At 41.5% G+C, this 16350-nt stretch overlaps 1 long non-coding RNA gene across 1 annotated transcript; it reads right to left on the bottom strand.

Annotated features, from left to right (window-relative positions):
• Positions 1 to 2233: 2233 nt before the first annotated feature.
• Positions 2234 to 6010, bottom strand: LOC136406421 (uncharacterized). The gene is made up of 3 exons (XR_010751671.1): positions 5937 to 6010; positions 4372 to 4443; positions 2234 to 2347 (listed from the first exon to the last, which is right to left on the bottom strand). It is a non-coding gene; the product is annotated as an uncharacterized lncRNA (long non-coding RNA).
• Between the last annotated feature and the right edge of the window lie 10340 nt (positions 6011 to 16350).

The raw sequence follows: 16350 nt of genomic DNA, 5'->3' as shown, positions 1-16350 counted from the left end.
TGAACTTGATAGGGCTTACCCTCCTCGTTCTCACATTATCAGGGAGGAGCAATGACTGGTCTGGTGTCTCAACAGCTCAGGGCAGGCTGACTCCATGGAAGGGGCTCCAGAGACTTCCCAGCAACTGCCAACAGTCTCTTATCTCAGAGATGCTCCCTGCTCTACCTCTCAGTGGCATCAGCCGCCTACAGTTGCTCTATTGGAGGAAGGCAAAGATCATTAAGGGAGTTGATAGGCTCCTGGACTGAATAAGTAGAACAGGTATGCACTGTGAGTCCTCAGTCTCTGCTGTTTGGACTTTGTGCCATTTGAAGCTAAAAAAGGTGTTTCATGTTATCAATACGTGTGAGATAAAAGTCTAAGACCAGAGGATTTGGTATGAGAGTACCTGATTGTTTGAACTTGATATTTGCTTTGGACTTCGTTTCTATTTGACATGGGTGGCTCAGTCTCGGTTTCATCAGAACGTCTATTAGTCCGTATTTTAGCTGACTATGAAGCCAACAACTAATTAATTTAGAATTGTTTTCCAAAGGTCTGTATAAATGGGACAAGAAGATCTCTTATGTACAAGCTTTCACATTGTTACAGAGCAAGGATTCTTACTCAAAGGATCTAAATTGATGGTTCAAACAGGGCAAGAGATGACACTCCTGCCTAGACAGTAAAAGTCAGAAAGGGGGGAAATGAGTCTTTTGTCCTCCTTCTGGAGGCCATGGAGGTGCTGCGGCCCCGGGAGCAAGGGGGTTAATGCCACCTCCACCCTGTGTGGCAGCAGGAGCAGCAGGGGAACTGCCCCAACTCCATGTGAAGAGGGAATATGGCATTTTTAAAACTTTAGCTGCCCCGGCAGCTGGCAGCCGAACCTGGGTTTAGTATCAATCTTCAGTAGGTAATCCTCCACTTGGGTGTGTCTACTTTCCCTCAGAAGCCTGGAGGACAGAAGGGTTGTTGGTGCCTGGGTGTAGTTGCTAACTTTTGAAAATGGCTTGAATGCTAGTGAGGTGATTTTCCCTTTTCCCTTTTTAAACACAGGAAAAATTTGCTCCAGTGCCTTTGCCTCAGAGTGTGGGCCGGGAGCAGTAGGAGCAACACCTGAACTTCTTAGAAACCCAGGTCTCAGGTGCCGAGACCAGCCCAGCAGTGGGTGTGCACAAAAGGAAGGTGCTGCAGGACTTAAGAGAAACACACAAGACACAACATACAGAAGAGATGAGTACACGGGACTCCCAGCCTCTTGGACTGAGAGCCCAGATATCTGCAGCCTCTTCGTATTTATTGGTCTCTTTGCTCATCCAGTGAATTAGCAGAGCCTGGGTCAAATTAGTCTACAATGGATTCAGATGCCGAAAAAATGAGCAACCGATGCCCCCAGGCATGTGGGAAATGGGTATAGGGATCAGGTGCTTCACATAAACAATCTTAGTAGTGCTTGCTGAGGGAGTGTTCTGACCCCGCAGGACCTGGCATTCCAAAGTCCACACCAAAGACTTGTCTCAAAGCTGCAGTTTAATCTTTCAGCCATTTCCCCACACTCAGGCTCCACCCTTCACCTACTGAATCAGAAGCTTTGTGTTTCAACAAGCCTCCTGGGGGCTCTGGTGCATGCTAGGGGTCACAAAATATGAAGAAAGACCTGAAGACTCAGCTTCTAATATGAAAAGAACTGTCCATAGGGTTTTGTCCAAAGATGACATCTTGGTAGACTTGGGTTGTTTTTTTGTTTGTTTGTTTTAGAATGAATTGTCTGTATTCTATCACTTCTGTCACTTTTCCATTTGAAGAACATGGCCTGGGTTTCATCTGCTAATAACATTTTGTACAGTAAAAGTCAAGATCCCGAGAGCTGGGAACAACCCCTCTCTTAGAGTGGAAAGGAAGAGAGGATAGAGCAATCAGGTATGTGTCCCAAATTTGATCTCTCCAGGTTAAGGAAGCAAGTATATTAGATAATGGAGTTCTAGTCACCTCTTGGGCTGTGGTCTGGGGAACGCCTTCTGGTGGAAGATGTCACCTTGTGTATTCAATAGTTTTGTTTCAGAGATGGGAACACCTTCATTTTTCATTTGGTTTTGGTTGTTCTCCATTGCTCTCTAGTATTTGATGCTTCACAGTATATCAAAAAAAATTAAATGTATTTATTTATGGTGGTGGGGGGAGAGAAGAGAGAGAGAGAGAGAGAGACATTAACTGATTGCTCCATCTAGTTTTGCATTGATTGTTTTCATACATGCTTTGAGCGGGGATGGAACTGGCAAATTCAGGCTCCAGTGGGTGCTGTTGGCGTTCAGGGTCCACCCTCCCGCCACTGCACTGCCTCCAGTTGGGCTCTTTATCCAAATTTTATCTGCAAAATGTTTAGTCTGTTGAAAGCCGCTCTGTTATTTTTGCAACTAGACTCAAGATCTAAGGTTTAATTCTCTCATCCTTTCCTTGACTCGTGTGAGCCAAGAGTTGAGACATTATCTGAAAGTTTGGTTGGGACATTGTGAAAGGACTTCACCGCCGGGGTTGCGTGTGAGGTAACTCATGATGGAGGGCTGGAGCAAACTCCCCCGCCCCCTGCCCAGCTGCACAGGGCACAGCTCTGCTTACTAACCCCTTCCCCCTTCGCCTGACAATCTTGCTTATTTATACAGGCGACGTGCCCAGGTGAAATACTAAATTGCATGGTGTTTCTTGCAGCTGGGTTAGCCATAGGACCACGAGAGATAAGCACAAGGCCTGTGGACATTTCTGGGTTGGCTTTGCGTTTGTAATGCAAGTGCCATTCTGTCTCCCTCATTGTTTCTATCTCTTTCTATCTGTAATTCAGACATGAGGTTGAAAGGGAAGCAGCCATCTTGCCACTTTGAGGACAAAAGATACTTACAAGGAGTGGTGGACCAAGTAAGGAGAAGAATGCAAGTTCTTGGGAGAGTTACATCAGCTCTGGACTAACTACCATAAACTCCCTTGTTGGCTCAAAACTGAACTCTGTTTTTAAGCTGCTCCAGCAAAGTTTCTCTTTTATGCAGCCTGGCGCTCGAGCCGATGCCGAATGTGAGTCCATGACAGAAACAGCACAGACCAAAGTCAGCCAGCGAGGATCTGGAGGGCTCGTTCCGGACTGAGAAATTCACTCTAAGTCACAGCAGCCTGTGACCTTCCTGCCGAGGACCAGGAGGACTTCAGAAACCTGACAGGCAAGGTACAGCACCCAGCGGAGAGACAGGCATGAGGTCTGTGAATCCATCTTTCTCCACAAATGACAGAGACACATAATGCAGTCAACTTAAGGGGAAGACTTCAACTTAGGTGACTCTCTATGTTACCTAGGTAGAGAGACTGAGCTATCTTTTATTTTCTTGCTAGAATGTGCTTTATTTATTATTATTTAGAAAATTAAATTTAACGGGGTGACATTGGTCAAGAGGACTGACCAATGAGAACTCTTTAAGTGAGACTCTTCCTTTAAGTGAGAACTCTTTAAAGGAACTCCTTACCGTGTGATTTTCAATGGGTGTACCACAAGGATTGTTAAAACGTTCAGTATGCAGTGCCTGACTATTTAGTCAGGATCACTGACTGCTTTTCCTTTATATTGTCAAATTAAAAACTGGTAACATATTCACAGGAATAGCCACCGGGTGTGCATGAATCAAAATTATACTGAATATTTTTGTCAGCTAGGCAAAAAAAATATTCTAGGCGTACTGCAGAATTTTAGTAATTTGTTTATGAGTGCCATGAGGTGAAAAAGGTGAAAATCCCTCCTTAACAGATCATATTGGACAGTTTTAAACAAGATTAAACACTTTGTTATATTTTTTTTCTAGAAGTAACGGAAGGGGCTTGGTTATGCTAATCTGTGCTGGAGAAGAGGTTGTCCAACTGAAAAGTTTTAAAAGGAGGTAGGAGGCCATTTTAGAAGAGGGCACGGGTTGCACAGGAGGCAAGATGGAGGGAGCTGAAGGGCAACAGAGGTGAGAGGCTTTGTGCGTTCCACTGAAGACGTGGGGGCCTTTGATTCTAGGAAAAACTTGGAAAAGACTCTCTTGGTTGTGGAACCAGAGAATGTGGGATGTGTTTTGGTGCCCGTGTGTTTGTTTTTACTCGCTGGCCGAGTGTGAGGCTAGAATAAAAGGAAAATGGCCCACCATTTCTTGGCTCCATTGTTTCAATACCATCTATCCAACTTAGATGTGAACCTGCATGTGCCCGGTATCTGTGATGCCCGCGACTACTGACCTTACATCAGTGAAGAAAAATAAGAAATGGGTTGAAAATATTTTCTTCTTGCTCAGATGGGGACTTGCAGACAGGACAGGAGCACCCTCTTCCAGGTCCCCTCCATCCAGCTTGGCCTGGGGGCCCTGATCACCCTCTCACTGTGTCTGGTCCTGGGTTCACTGAGGTTGACACTCATCCTGTGGAATTGGACTTCCACTGTAGTTTCAATTCCTGTAGATAGAAAACGCAACTCATTTTAGGGAAATGGAGAGTAACTGGAAACCGAAACCTCATGCAGCCGACACTTCTCTCTTTCCCATAAAATTACCATTTCATTTCTCCTGCCCTATTTCTCAACACATCTCTCAACATCCCATCGTCAGTCTCCTTTTCATGAATTATATAATGTCTATACAGAACAAAAGCTTCAATTGCTTCCTCTGCTCTGGTTCTGGGCACCCTTCTCCGCTCTGTTCAGTGCATTATTGCTCTGAATGCCATGTGTACGGAGTCAGGAGTGCAGACACTCCTCAGAGCTCTGAACTTCTATATCCCATTCCACTTCTCCATTGGGCAGGTTCATGGGCATCTCAAACAGAACTCAACCAAAATGGAACCCCTGACCCCCACCCTGGCCCCAGCCAGTGCTGCCTCCAGATCACAGGGATGTTTCCGTCAGCATTTCAATTGATGGCATCACCACTCAGCCAGTGGCTCCTGCAGAATCTGGGGTCATCTGCACCTCCTCTTCCTTCACTCGCTCATCAGTCCACCGCTAAGTCCTATGGATTCTACTTCCACAAAATGCAACATCACTCATTCTCCCACCTTTGTGTTAATCCAGGCCACGGTCATTTGCTTGCCATATAACCAGCTCCTAACCAATCATCTCCTCTTCGGTCCCTGTCCTGCTCTATAATCAGATGCCTCTGAAAAACTACAGTTTGGTTATTTTTTCTCCAACTTCCCTCCCCCCAACACCATCAGCACCAACGACCGAGCTGTGGTGTGGACCCTTGCTATTTGCTCCCATCGCGTTCCCAGGGGTTCCTATAGAACTTAGGTCACAGCAGGGAGCTGTTTGTCTGTTCTCTGTACTCTGTCCGTTTAGGCTGTGAGCTCTGTGATGGTGATAAGACCATCTGTGTTTTGTATTTCCCTTCTTTCCTGGAGGCGAACACAATACAAGGCAAAGAGTGGTTCCCAATAAATATTTGTTCAATACATTGATCAAAATCTCTTTGATCTTGCTTTCTCTCTGATCTTTTTGTCCAGCCTGCATCTGTGAAAAAGGCAATCTTTTCCTTAGTCGTCAATACTTAGTGTCATAGAGACAAGGTGTGACATGTTAAATACTGTGTCTCCTTGCTACCTACAAATGTTGGGCAATAGGGAAAGGTGTTTGATGGGCTTTTGTTGGAGCTGACTTTGCCTAGGACAGGCTGAAAATGCTCGTTGCTAAGGACCGGGCTGATTTGATAGGGAGCCATCAAACGTAACCTTGAAACACTGTTAGAAAGATAGACACTCCTTTTGAAAGAAGAGTTGTGTCTTTACTCCCTTAATGATAAAGACTAGAAAACAGCTTCTTGTAAACTGGGAAGAGAAATCACCAAAGTTTTACAGATCAATTTTGGCCACAAACTTGATGTTGGTGACCGGGGCGGAGGGGGGCCCATGGAGCTGTGCATATGAATCACAACTTCCCAGTGCTCCTCCCTCACCTGCGGCTCTCTGGGCTGGTTCTGTCCACTAGCACAGCTCCTTCGCTGCAAGCTTCATGTCTATCTATACATTCTACAAAGGGTGAAAGGAATCGCTAATGCGTACAAGTACCCTCTGAGCAGCAGTCACTGAGAGGGTTACTAATTTTAGGGCTCAGTCTTTAAAACAGATGACAACCTAAAAGCAGCAGACACGGGAAACAGAAAGCTATGAGAAATCTATGCTGAGAGCAAGTTTGCTGGGAGGCTTCAGATATAGAAGGAGGGGAGAGGTCCTTTCTGCACCAAATCTCACATTTTTTTTTTTTTTTTGTATTTTTCTGAAGCTGGAAATGGGGAGAGACAGTCAGACAGACTCCTGCATGCAGCGGACCGGGATCCACCCGGCACACCCAGCAGGGGGAGACGCTCTGTCACCAGGGGGCGATGCTCTGCCCCTCCGGGGCGTCGCTCTGTTGTGACCAGAGCCACTCTAACGCCTGGGGCAGAGGCCAAGGAGCCATCCCCAGCGCCCAGGCCATCTTTGCTCCAATGGAGCCTCGGCTGCAGGAGGGGAAGAGAGAGACAGAGAGGAAGGAGAGGGGGAAGGGTGGAGAAGCAGATGGGCACTTCTCCTGTGTGTCCTGGCCGGGAATTGAACCCGGGACTCCTGCACGCCAGGCCGACGCTTTACCACTGAGCCAACCGGCCAGGGCCCAAATCTCACATTTTTCTGCCACTTGCCACACACACACCTGTATATTGCTTTACCTGGAAGATCTGGGTCCTGCTCCAGTTTCTAACTTCAAAGGCAATGCTAAGTGAGAATATTGAGGAGGAAGAAGAGGAAAGAGAAAGTGAGGGAGGAGCTATTCATAACTGTTTGTGTAAGAGACCTGCCCACTTTCCCGTCTAAGGTCACTTTCCGTGTTTTTTTTACCTTCTCTCTGGCTCAGTGCTGGTGGAAACCAGACTTGTGTGGCTTGTCCCCTTTCACACATACCCAGGTCAAGCCAAGGCAGCCACAGACTGTGGATCGCTTTGTAGTTCCAAACAGGTAACCCAGGGTCAGTCCCAAGCAGTGCCATATTGACCTGCACCAGGGTCACATTCTAAAGGCCCCAGAACCAATATATATGGTGTTGTTCTTCAGACTACATCAGAGAATGACCTCATTAGCTCCACAAGCAACACATTCAAAGAGAAATCTCAGCAGGCACCAGTGCCTGCTGGGGCAAAGTCTGTTTTGTGGGGTCAGCACTCACACAGCAACTCCCACACTGTGGTCAGGGTTAATCCTCATAGTTGACAGTCAACTTGAGTGAGGGTCAGCAGAAGCCATGGGTGGGCCAACAGCAATCAAGACTCAACTACAACAGAAAGGCTCACATATTCTACACATTAAACATTTCTGGAACACCTAAGCTTAGCTAGGAGATAATGGAGACTGCCCCTAAACCTCACAGGACACCTACTATGTAATGTCACCACCATACCAAGCCTAGGAGACATGGCAGATATGCCCAATACACAGACTCAAATACAGAGAGATGGACAAATAAACATGTCCCCAATGAAAAGCAAGAGAAATCCCCATAGAAAAACTACGTGAAATGAGGTTATGTAATCCTGCAGATACAAGGACAAAAATAAAAATGGTAATAACGATATTCAAGGAACTTAGAACTTCAACAAAGAGATAGAAAGCATATTAAAGGACAATGAAACCATGAAAAAGAACAAGAACACACCAGATGGAATGAAGAGCAGATCAGGTGTAGCAGAGGGTTGAATCAATGACTTAGAAGAAAAGAGAGCAGAAAACATCCAATAAGAGCAATAAAAAGAAAAAAGATGTTTAAAAAAGAGGATAGTTTAAGGGACCTCTAGGACAACATGAAGCATAACCATCTGCTTTTGAGGGTACCAGAAAGAGAAGAGAGAGCAAGATATTGAGAACCTAGTTGAAAAAATAATGACTGAAAACTGTCTAACCTAATGAAGAAAAAAGACACACATGTGTAAGAAGTTCAAAGAGTCCCAAACAAGATAATCCCAAAGAGGCCAGCATCAAGATACATCATCATTAAAATGGATAAAAACTAGAAACAAAGAGAGAATATTAAAGGAAGCAAGAGAAATACAGTTACTTACAAGTCAGCTCCCATAAGACTGTCAGCTGATTTCTCAATAGAAATTTTCTAGGCCAGAAGAGATTGGCATGCAATATTCAGTTATGAAAAGCAAGGACTAACAAACAAAATTACTCTACTCAGCAAAGCAATCATTTAAAATTGAAGGAGAGATAAAGAGCTTCATAGAAAAGACATTGCTGAAGGAGTTCATCACCAGGAAGCCGATATTACTAGAAATCTTAAAAGGACTTCTTTAAGAAGAAGAAGAAATAAAAAGTAGAGAAACATCATTATGAATTTTAAAATGGCAATAAACATGCACTTATCAATAACCACTTTAAATATAAATGGAGTAAGTTATCTGATCAATAGACATAGGGTAACCGAATGGATAAGCAAGCAAGACTGACATATACACTGTCTACAAATGACTCACTTCAGAATGTAAAATATGCAGACATAAAGGAAATGGATAAGAAGCTATTTTATGCGAATAGAAATGAAAAAAGCTGGCATAGTATACTTATAGTAGATAAAATAGACTTTAAAACAATGGCTATGAAAAGAGACAAAGAAGAACATGATATAGTGATAATGGGATCAACCCAACAAGAGGACGTAATGATATATATCATTTCTGCACTCAACATAGGAGGATCTAAATATTTAAAGCAAATATTAATGGACATAAAGGAAAGATTGAAAATGATTTTAACACCCCATTAACATCAATAAATTGTTTTTGCAGACAGAAAATCAACAAGGAAACAGCGACCTTAATTGACACACTAGACCAGATTAATTTAATTGATGTTTTCAGAGCATTTTACCCCAAAACAACAGAACACACATTCTTTTCAAAAGCATAAGAGACATTTTCTAGGATGCCCACATTTTAGAACACAAAAATGTGTTAACAAATAAAGACTGAAATTATATCAAGTATCTTCTTTGACTACAATGGTATAAAATTAGAAACAAATTACAAGGAAAAAAAAACAGAAAAACACACAAACACATGGAGGCTAAATAACAAGCTATTAAACAATGAATGGGTTAACAATGAGATCAAGGAAATCAAAATATACCTTAACAAAAATTAAAATGAAGACACAACAATACAAAAATCTATGTGACACAGAAAAAGCAATCCAGAGAGGAAAATTCACATCATCACAGGCCAACCTCAAGATACAAAAAAAACTCAAAACCCCTCAAATAAACAATCAAATCTAACACATAAAGGAACTAGAAAATGAACAACACACAAAGTCCAAGTGAGCAGAAGGAAGGAAATAATAAAGATCATGGTGGAAATAAAGGAAATAGAGTCCAGAATAAAATACTAAAGGTCAATGACACCAAGAGTTGGTTCTTTGAAAAGTTAAACAAGATTATTAAACCTCTAACAAAACTCATCTAGAAAAAAGGAGAGGACCCAAATAAACAATATCAGAACTGAAAAAGGAGAAGTAACAACTAAATATAGATTAATACAAAAAATTATTTTTTAAATACTACAAACAATTATGTGCCAAAATATTGGACAATCTGGAAGAAATCGATAAATTTGTAGAAACATGCAATCTTCCAAAACTGAATGAATCAAGAAGAAACAGAAAATCTAAACAGACTGATTACAACTTTAAAAAAATCAAAGCAGTAATAAAATAAAATGCAAACAACAAAAGTCTTAGACTGGATGGCTTCACAGGTGAATTTTACCAAATATCCAAAGAAGAATGAACAACTATCCTTATAACACTATTCCAAAAACCACAAGAGGAGAGATTTCCAAGCTCATTTTATAAAGTTAGCATTATCCTTATTTCAAACCCAGAAAAAGACACTGCAACAAAAGAAAGCCATAGGCCAATATCCCTGATGAACATACTTGCAAAAGTCCTTTACAAAATACTAGCAAACCAAATTCAACAATACAGTCAAAAGATCATACACCATAATCAAATGGGATCTATTCCTGGGATGCAATATTTGCAAATCAACTAACAATGATATACCACATAGACAAAATAAAGGATAAAAATTATATAATCATATCAATAGATGTAGAAAAGGTATTTATTGATTTTGACAAAATCCAGTACACATTGAGGATGAACACTCTTAAAGTAGGAATAGAGAAAACATACCTCAACATCATAAAGCTTGTATTTGAAAACCCCATAGCTAACATCATATTCAATACAAAAAACTAAAAGCAGCCATGGCCGGTTGGCTCAGCAGTAGAGCATCGGCCCATGGTGTGTATGTCCCAGGTTCGATTCCGAGCCATGGCACACAGGAGAAATGCCCATCTGCTTCTCCACTCTTCCCTTTTTGTCTCTCTCTTCCCCTCCTGCAGCCAAGGCTCCATTGGAGCAAAGTTGACCCGGGCACTGAGGATGGTTCCATGGCCCTGCCTCAGGGGCTAGAATGGCTCCGGCTGCAATAGAGCAACGCCCAGAGAAGCAGAGCATCGCCCCCTGGTGGGCGTGATGTTGGATCCCAGTCCGGCGCATGCTGGAGTCTGTCTGTTTGCCTCTCCCTCACTTTTCACTTTGGAAAACAAACAAACTAAAAGCATTTCCCTTAACATTCAGAACAAGACATAGATACTCCCTTTCAACACTTATTCAAGATAGTACAAAAAGTCCTTACCACAGCTATCAGAGAAGAAGAAGAAATAAAGGACATCCAAATGAAAGGAAGAAGTAGAACTGTCATTATTTGTAGATGATGTATAATGTATATACAGAACCCTAAGCATTCACCAAAAAACTACTAAAACTGATAAAGGAATAAAATAAAGTAGCAAGATACAAAATAAAAATTCAGAAATCAGTTGCATTTTTATACACCAATATCGAACTATCAGAAAGGGAAACTAGGAAAACAATCTCTTTTATAACTGCCTCTAAAAAAATCCCAAGAAATAAATTTAACCAAGCAGGTAAAAGAATTGTACTCAGAAATTTATAAGACATTGAAGACTGAGTGACGTCACGAAAATGGCGCCGTGAGCAGCGCGTCCGACAGATCTCCCCAAAAACACAACAAATTTATCAACTAGAAACAGGAAAATTTATCTTCGGAGCAAACTGAAAGCAAAAGGACTGTTATCACTCGAATCTGAGAGACGAGGGTGTGGAGGAAACTACCGCAGGGACGTTCATTCAAGCCGCGAGAAAGTGCGCCTGTGGTAAGTCATCCCGCACTCGGAAGCCGCCGCCGGCCGCCGCCGCCGCCGCCGCCGCCAGCCGCCGCCGCGAGCAGCGCCCGGGTCGGTTGCAGGGCAAGTGGCAAGCAGCCGCTGGCGCGCTCCCGGTCTGATTGCAGACCGAGCATTGCAGACCGAGCACCGCTAACGTTCCCAGCGGCCCGCGCACGGGGAGCGGGAGAGGCCCCAGGGCGGTATTCCCTACTTGGGAGATTCTCTCCGCGGGCGGGGCACCTCACCCAGCCATTCAAGCTAACAATCAAGCGTTGGGGGAGGGGCACGCGCAGGCAGCCTGAAATACCTTCGGGAGCACAGCTGCGACCCAATTACTAAAATTAACTTAACCCGTGAAATCTGCGCACCCTCGGTTCTAATTGATAAGATCTCTCTCAGTTCACCGACCCAAGACAAGAGGCGTGATATTTTTTGGTGCCTCTCGCTAAAGGGGCGGGGGCAACTTCTGATTGATAGAGCCTCCATATTCAGGGATAAACGCTAACAAGAAGGACTTGGCAGATAATAAGATCTATACCACACTAGTCGCAAGCAGAGACTAGTGCCTCTTCTTACCGGCCAAAACAGGCTACAAAGTGTGGAAAGCCTGGGTTGAGAGGTCCAACGGAATGCTAGGCGCTGAACAATCACCTTGACAACAATTGACTCCCACCCCCGCCTGATTACACTGGAGGCCCTGACTGTCAGAGCCCTTCCCAGAGCCTTGCACTGAGTGGGGATAGAGTGGGGATTTCCCAGCTCTTTGAGCCTCTTACTCCCCAGGCAGAAGCAGTGGCAGCCTTGTGGCTGGATCGCCAGGCTGCTGGTTCGGGAGGGGGGGACTGGGAGAGAGAATCCACGAAGGCGAACTCTCTCGTCGTTAGACCCTGCAGACGCCGGCAGGCCTTGACTACCAACAAGACTAAAGCCAATTGTGTGACATTGCCGTAGAACCCCATCAACTGCAAGTCCCTGCCTGGGTGTGGCGCAGGGGCAGGGCCTGGGGTGCAGAGTCGCCGACCGGGAAGAGGGAGAGAGGAGAAGGAGGAAGAGGTTGACATCTCAAAATCAGGAAAAATCCACAGACTTTGCAGCTTGTTCCACTGTTTTTTTTTTTTTTTTTTTTTTGTTGTTGTTGTTGTTGTTTGTTCCTTCTATCTTATTGCCTTTATTTCCTCCACCTCAGTCCTTCTATTCTCTGCCCATCTTATGCTTCCCTTTTCTTGAACTACACTACCCATAAGTGTTACATTTTATTTCTCTTCTTCATCCTCACCCTCCTTTGAGGTTATACTCCAGGACACTTAATTCTCACTCTCTCCTCTTTTGTTTTTTTTTTCCTTATTTTGTTTTTTTCTCTTCCTTTTTTTATTTCTTCCTTCGTTTTTCTCTTTTTCTTATTTTTTCCTTTCTATTCGTTTTTTCTTTTCTCGTTTTACTTTCCTCCCATTTAATCCTCAATCACGAACAAATTAGTTAATTTGGGACTCAAGGTTTTCTTTGGCTTTGTTTTTCTTTTTCGGTTTTGTTTTTGTTTTTTTCTGGTTGGTTTGTTTTTGTGGCATTTTGGGTCCTCCCAACCCAAGGTCTCCATTGTATTTGGTTTTTGCTCCACTTAATACAACGTATTTTTACTTATTATTTTTATTTTTTCTTCTTGATTATTCCTTTTTTTGTCCTTTTTTCTGGTTCCCTCTTGTCCCTCTCATTATATCTCTTGGTTGACCATCACCCACAGGCAGATCAACTTATGCTTGTCTAAGATTTTTTTTATTTTTTTATTTTTTTTATTTATTTTTTTATTTTTTGCCCCCTTGAACTCTTCACCGCAAACCAGGCCCTCCACTATAGGCACGATATTTCCCTGAGGTGGGGAGAGGAGGGAAGGAGAACAAAGAAAAAAAAAAGGGGGGAAATAATAAATTATTACTGCTTTTTTTTGTGGGGTGTTTTACCCTTTGTTTTTTTGTTTTTTTTGTTTTGTTTTTGTTTTTTTTGTTTTTTTTTGTTTTTTTGTTTTTTGTTTTTTTTGTTTTTGTTTTTTGTTTTTTTTGTTGTTGTTTTTTTGTTTTTTTTTGTTTTTTACTTTTTACTCTTTATTAATTCTAATTAGTGCTATCAACAAGACCACCCTCAGATGCCAATAAGAAAGAGGAAATCGAATATTATGGATACAAAAGAAAGAGAGGTAACACAAATAGATGTGGAAAAATCTATGGAGAAAAGACTTAACATATTGGAAGCCTTGGAGCTAAATGACAGAGAATTTAAAATAGAAATCTTAAAAATACTCAGAGATATACAAGAAAACACGGAAAGGCAATATAGGGAGATCAGAAAACAACTCAATGAACACAAAGAATATATTACCAAGGAAATTGAAACTATAAAAACAAATCAAACAGAAATGAAAAACTCAATTCACGAACTGAAAAACGAGGTAACAAGCTTAGCTAGCAGAACAACCCAGATTGAAGATAGGATTAGTGAAATAGAAGACAAACAACTTGAGGCACAACAGAGAGAAGAAGAAAGAGACTCAAAAATAATAAAAAACGAGAAAGCCCTACAGGAATTATCTGACTCCATCAGAAAGAATAACATAAGAATAATAGGTATATCAGAGGGAGAAGAGAAAGAAAATGGAATGGAGAATATACTCAAACAAATAATAGACGAGAACTTCCCAAGCCTGTGGAAAGAACTAAAGCCTCAAATTCAAGAAGCAAACAGAACACCGAGTTTTCTTAACCCCAACAAACCCACTCCAAGGCACATCATAATAAAGATGACACAAACCAATGACAAAGAAAAAATTCTCAAGGCAGCCAGGGAAAAGAAGAGTACAACATATAAAGGAAGGCCTATTAGATTATCATCAGATTTCTCAGCAGAAACTCTACAAGCTAGAAGAGAGTGGACCCCAATATTTAAAGCCCTGAAAGAGAGGAACTTTCAGCCAAGAATACTATACCCATCAAAGCTATCCTTCAAGTATGAAGGAGATATAAAAACATTCACAAATACAGAAAAGATGAGAGAATTTATCACGAGAAAGCCCCCACTCCAGGAAATACTAAAGGGGGTTTTCCAACCAGATTCAAAGAACAAAAGAAAACAACACCACAAGTAACAGCTCCACCAAGAACACAATAAAACCAAACTTAAACTGTGACAACAAAGGAAAAAAAAGAGGGGGGGAGAGAATGGAGATTAACAGTAGCAAAGGACGATGAAGTGCAGAAATACTTATAAGATAGGGTACTACAATGAATATGGTAGGTACCCTTTTCATTACTTAATGGTAACCACCCTAGAAAAAACCACCACAAAAACACATGACTTAAAAAAGGTAGCAACAGAGGAAAGAAGTATGGAACACAAACAAACAGAAACAAATGATAGAAAAACAAAAGAGAAGAATCAAACTAGATACAAAACTAACAGAAAGCAATTTATAAAATGGCAGTAGGGAACCCACAAGTGTCAATAATTACACTAAATGTAAATGGATTAAACTTACCAATAAAAAGACACAGAGTAGCAGAATGGATTAAAAAAGAAAATCCAACTATATGCTGCCTACAAGAAACACATCTAAGCAACAAGGATAAAAACAAATTCAAAGTGAAAGGCTGGAAAACAATACTCCAAGCAAACAACACCCAAAAAAAAGCAGGTGTAGCAATACTCATATCTGATAATGCTGACTACAAGACAGAAAAAGTACTCAGAGACAAAAATGGTCACTTCATAATGATTAAGGGGACACTGAATCAAGAAGACATAACAATCCTTAATATATATGCACCAAACCAAGGAGCACCAAAATATATAAGACAGCTACTTATTGACCTTAAAACAAAAACTAACAAAAATGCAATCATACTTGGAGACCTCAATACTCCGCTGACGGCTCTAGATCGGTCATCCAAACAGAGAATCAATAAAGATATAGTGGCCTTGAACGAAATACTAGAACACCTGGATATGATAGACATCTACAGGACACTTCATCCCAAAGCGACAGAGTATACATTTTTCTCTAGTGTACATGGAACATTCTCAAGAATTGACCATATGTTGGGCCACAAAGACAATATCAGCAAATTTAGAAAAATTGAAATTGTACCAAGCATATTTTCTGATCATAAAGCCTTGAAACTAGAATTCAACTGCAAAAAAGAGGGGGAAAAACCCACAAAAATGTGGAAACTAAACAACATACTTCTAAAAAATGAATGGGTCAAAGAAGAAATAAGCGAAGAGATCAAAAGATACATACAGACAAATGAAAATGAAAATACGACATATCAGAATATCTGGGATGCAGCAAAAGCAGTAATAAGAGGAAAGTTCATATCACTTCAGGCCTATATGAACAAACAAGAGAGAGCCGAAGTAAACCACTTAACTTCACACCTTAAGGAACTAGAAAAAGAAGAACAAAGACAACCCAAAACCAGCCGAAGAAAGGAGATAATAAAAATCAGAGCAGAAATAAATGAAATAGAGAACAGAAAAACTATAGAAAAAATCAATAAAACAAGGAGCTGGTTCTTTGAAAAGGTCAACAAAATTGACAAACCCTTGGCAAGACTCACCAAGGAAAAAAGGCACAGGACTCAAATAAATAAAATCCAAAATGAAAGAGGAGAGATCACCACAGACATCATAGATATACAAAGAATTATTGTAGAATACTATGAAAAATTATATGCCACCAAATACAACAATCTAGAAGAAATGGATAAATTCCTAGAACAATACAACCTTCCTAGACTGAGTCATGAAGAAGCAGAAAGCCTAAACAGACCAATCAGCAGGGAGGAAATAGAAAAAACTATTAAAAACCTCCCCAAAAATAAAAGTCCAGGCCCAGACGGTTATACTAGTGAATTCTATCAAACATTCAAAGAAGACTTGGTTCCTATTCTACTCAAAGTCTTCCAAAAAATTGAAGAAGAAGCAATACTTCCGAACACATTTTATGAGGCCAACATAACCCTCATACCAAAACCTGGCAAGGATGGCACAAAGAAAGAAAACTACAGACCAATATCTCTAATGAATACAGATGCTAAAA

Source organism: Saccopteryx leptura, chromosome 5 (assembly GCF_036850995.1).
Source record: "Saccopteryx leptura isolate mSacLep1 chromosome 5, mSacLep1_pri_phased_curated, whole genome shotgun sequence".
In the NCBI taxonomy this organism is placed as follows: Eukaryota; Metazoa; Chordata; class Mammalia; order Chiroptera; family Emballonuridae; genus Saccopteryx; species Saccopteryx leptura.
The sequence above is the reverse complement of the archived record's forward strand: the minus strand, read 5'-3'. Positions and strand labels throughout refer to the sequence as shown.